Source organism: Engraulis encrasicolus, chromosome 18, assembly GCF_034702125.1.
Source record: "Engraulis encrasicolus isolate BLACKSEA-1 chromosome 18, IST_EnEncr_1.0, whole genome shotgun sequence".
Lineage (NCBI taxonomy): Eukaryota > Metazoa > Chordata > Actinopteri > Clupeiformes > Engraulidae > Engraulis > Engraulis encrasicolus.
The window spans coordinates 43,094,291-43,099,009 of record NC_085874.1 but is presented as its reverse complement, the minus strand read 5'-3'; the positions used below and the strand labels follow the sequence as shown (position 1 = coordinate 43,099,009).

General features: G+C 43.7%; 1 protein-coding gene across 1 annotated transcript in view; it reads right to left on the bottom strand.

Moving 5' to 3' along the window:
• Positions 1–3,475: 3,475 nt before the first annotated feature.
• Positions 3,476–4,719, bottom strand: part of itsn2a (intersectin 2a) — a 135,755-nt gene continuing 134,511 nt past the window's right edge. The window contains exon 39 of the mRNA XM_063222197.1: positions 3,476–4,719. This exon is cut by the window's right edge and continues 1,135 nt beyond it. The gene's annotated coding sequence lies outside the window, so the exon portion shown is untranslated.

Sequence of the window (4,719 nt, the reverse complement as noted above, 5' to 3'; positions counted from 1 at the left end):
TTTGACGGACCTCGACAAGTTCTACACTCCTTAGTTACCGTTGCTGAGCTCGGATTGGTTGGCGGCCGTTTGTGGGAGGGGTTTTGCGAAAGGCTAATTCCCTCATTAAGTGAGATAATTTCCAACTGCCGGGGGTGGCTGCAGGGTCAGACTCCGTGGTCAGCAAGCGAAAGTATTGAGCTAGCGCGGTCACTACGGAGGATGATACTCAGGCTAGCACACCGGCGCTGATGTCCGCGGATGTCGGCAAGCGATTAGAGGCGAGTTCTATTTTGTCGGAGCCGCCCATTGACTATCCATGCTATGTTCGTGTGAAATTGGGTTTGGGGTTCAGAATTGTGTCGGAGCGGATGTGCGGAGACCCTAAGAAGCTGGTTCAGGAGTAAACCAGATTGAGTTAAGAGGTAAATCATCTAATAGAAGAGCCTCATTTTCTTAGGAAATCATGTAATAGAATGAGTGCTTCAGGCTCTTCTATTAGATGATGTACCTCTCAACTTAATCTGGTTTACTCCTGAACCAGCTTCTTAGTATAAGTCTAAAAGGCTATAGATGGATTTGTCTTGTTTACGAGCATTCCAGCTTCACTCGCAGACAATAATTAAAAAATGCCAAGAGGCAAGGTATTTGACATCGGACGTCCCATCGGACCAGTGTAATGCGTGGTTGGGACCTGTTTTCCTAGCCTGTGTCATGATCCGGCCCTCTGTTTTGTTTTGGACTCGCTGTTTCCCTGTGTTTACCCCCTGGGTTCCTCCCCATGTGCTTTTGTTTGTCATTTCCCCTGTCAATGTGACCTTGTGTTTACTTGTCTAGTTCCTGGCCCCGCCCATCGTTTGCCTCACCTGTCCCTATTATCCCAGTTTATCTAATGATTCCCGGCTGTCTTCGATTCCCAGTTCTTGTGTGTTAATCGCCCTGTTTAGTCCCTCTGATTGTAGTCACCTGTCCGTTGTCTGTCTCTCGTTGCCATTGTCACTGTTTTCATGTCTCCAGTTTCTGTTCCATTGTTTTCACCTGTGTTTTGATTGCCTTGCTTGTTCCCTCCTGTGCATCTCATTCCTGTCATTGATTTCACCTGGTTCTGTAGCTTGGTTCACTTGTCTTGCTGTTGTTCCCACCTGTGCCTCATGTCGTTAGTTCTCGTTGTCTCCTGATTTGTTCCCTGTGTGTTAATTGTTTTCAGTGTATTTAAGTCCTCATGTTTCTCTTTGTCCTTGCTGAGTCATTGTCATTGCGTGTTGTAAGTAGATGTCCCAAGTCATTTTCTGAATCTCTGTCCTAGTCTTGTTGTAGTTTGTACTAAGAGTTTTGATCCCTCGTGATCTTTTGTTTTACGTGCTGTTTTGAGTTTTGTTTGAATTAAAATCCCGGAAAGGTTCACCTCGTGTCTGTGCTGCATCTGGGCACCAACCTCAATTCCTAGCCTGATTATCATTGACATTCAAATCTCTCCGAGACTTGGTCTGACCAAGAGCATAACAATTAACGTTTCCAATACGGCATGGTTTGCTTCCCGACAAAGTGGGAGGAGTTCCTGATTTTTCGGGAGCTCAGAAAGTACTTGCATTGCTCTTGACCTGACTAGTTGCAACGCTGAAGGTGCTTTGTCAGTAGGAGGGCATGGCCTGGCTACTGTTTTCCAGTCTGCTGGATGTTGTTAGTCAGGCTACGCCCTCCTAGTGACCTTTGGCGTTGCTTCTTGGCACACCACGAGCAATATACAGCTCCGGAAAAATCGGTAACTCCTGCATGCAACGGAATGTACGTAAACATGAGAAATCCATCCACACCACATTAAACTTCGTTACACTACACTCAAGTGATCCTTTCATCCAAAACATCTTACGTTACCTAGATACAGGGTACAGATACCGGGCAGTGTTCCCAGATTGGGCGGTTACCCACCCAATTGGGCTACTTGGGATGGCTGTCTGTGGGTAAAAACGGGAAAAATTGGCCATTTGGCGGTTTTTCCTGCAGTTTTGTTCCCAATACAATTTTTTGAAATTGGGCGGAATTTAGCTTTTTTTTTTTAGAACCTTTTGGGCGGGATTTAACACATCTGGCAACACTGATGCAAGGTATTGGTTACAGTCACTGGAGAAATGTGGGGTTAGATGCCTTGCTCTACGGCTCTTCTGAAATTGATAGTATGGGATTCAGCCTCACAACCTTCTGATTCCGAGAGCAACTTCCTCTGCTAGCCTGATTATCATCGACATTCAAATCTCTTTGAGACTTGTTCTGACCAATTAACATTTCCCAAACGGCATGGTCGACCTGCCTCCCTTAGTTTGCTAATGGTTGTATGCTTCCCGACAAAGTCGGAGGAGTTCCCAATTTTTCCGGAACTCAGAAACTATGTTGTATTGCTCTTGGCCTGACTAGAAGGTGTTGCGCCACTAGGAGGGCACGGTCTGGCTACATTAATGCCACAGCTGCCCACCGTTTAGACTAGTGTTTCTCAACAGGGGCACTACAGCCCCCCAGGTCGCCATTGGGGTGCATTAGTCAATTTCATTTATTAAGGGGGGTGTTGGCAGTGTGGTCAAGGGGGCATTAGAATGCTTATGATGAGGCCCAGGGTGCGTTTATTCAAAAAAGGTTGAGAGGCACTGGTTTAGACGAAGACAGATGTGCTGTAATAATCACACAGTATGTATGATGACAAAAGTTAACCCTTGTATTGTAACACAGTTATGATTTAATTTTTGAACCAATGTCTAACTTTCTCTGGACCACCATTGTAAGTAATAAGCATATTGTTTGTTTCTCTTCCAAAAGTTACTGCACGAAAATGTGTACATCATTATTGCTTTTGTGGACTTCTAGTTCTACCTCAATAAAATGACTAGTGTTGGAACATGCTGAAGACCAACCTTTTATTGACGAATTTATTGACATATTTATAACCTTTTATTGACATTTGTGCGACAGCATGTAGTGAACATGATGAATTTTAAGTGACAAAAGGAGGGTTCTGTGTCAGTTGGCATTAACCAATTGAAGGTCACACTGTGCATAGTGTTCTTTATTGCACAGACATGTTTCAGCATGTGCCTCCTTAGAGTACAGTATGCCATGATGTCATTATTATTCTATGCAGCATCTTCTTACTCTGAATAAGCCAGTCATGAAGCCACTATAAAGCCACTATAAAGGTGGGATGGCTGATGTGACACCCCATCCAAACCTTTCTGATGTGAACGCCTCATTTGGATGTCTCTCTCTCTCTCTCTCTCTCTCTCTCTCTCTCTCTCTCTCTCTCTCTCTCTCTCTCTCTCTCTCTCTCTCTCACACACACACCATTTGAATCTGACCTTGTCACATCTCCAAGGCACTGAACAAGACGGAGCCTTCAATAGCTGACAGAGAGGACGTGGGAGAAATGTCAAACTCAATATCGTCCAACAGAAAAATGAAAACGTGCACAGGCTCTGGCAAGGATGATTTATTTGGCATGTCTGACAAAGGGGTCACTTGTCCTGGGCCCAGGAAGAGAGGGGTCCCAGAATTGGATCCTCATTACATTGTATGTATTGGGTTTGGGGCCCTTTCAGATGTCTTTGTCCCGGGCCCAGCCAAAGCTGTCAGCGGCCCTGCGTTCTAAGGCAATCCTTCTCACACATGCAATTAGACATTTCAAATTTACTGTCCATGGACAATGCCATGAGGTTATTTGAAAACAATTTCTATCTGCCATGTATCCGTATTTTATTTCCTCAGAACAGAACTTCTGTCCATGCCACAGATAAAAAAAAGACAATATTTGACAGGATATTTTTCATAGGTGCAAAATTCATGACGCTTTTAACTTCAAAGACAAACACAAAAATGCTTACTTAAATGAGTAATTTGGCAACTTAAAAGAGTCTTACAGCAGAGTCCGCCTATTCTCTTCGAATTTTCCCGTGACCTTCAGTCACCTTGAAACTGGCCAGGCGTACACATAATTACAGTAAAAACAAGACATAAAAAACCCAACTGTGAACATAAAATTCAACCTGTCAAAGGTCTGTTTCAGTGATAACAGGCACATCATCCGTGATGTATTTCCTACACATTCAGGGAGGGTTAGAGAGGATAGGTGATGTTTGAAATGGTCACTTGTTAACTATGTACGTACATAGGCCAGAGTTGTATCTTTGTTTTTGTTCAGTACAACGTAGAACACTACTTGGGTATGTAGCAGAGTTATATCATGTACAAGTACAAATACTCTTACAGGGGATTTAAAATATGTCATATATCATACCACTAGTGATGTAATTATATCTGTAAGAGTACTTCTATTTCTACTTCATAGAACTCTGGGGTGCGTTTCTCGAAAACGTAGCTGTTAGCCAGTTAGCAACTTGGGTAGTTGTCAATGGGAAATTGCATCGCAAACAACAAAGTAGATAACATAGTTAGCAACTATGGTTTCGATAAATGCACCCCTGGTATGTAGTGAGCATTTGGGATTCAGCATTAGTGCTGCTGATCCAACATCATTTCGTTTAAGCCAAGGAGGTCTACATACTGTATCATTGGTTTAAGCTGTCCAGAGACCAGACCGGTTTTAGTGGCTTGCTTAAGGTCACGTATTCTGGACCTGAAATTGTGAGGTTGTCACGGTACAACACACCATGCACAGGGGAAAAAGCATGACGTGTGGCACAGTATGTTGTATGCTTATGGTCAGACGAAAGTGTTCAAAGATGGCTTTGAGCCAGC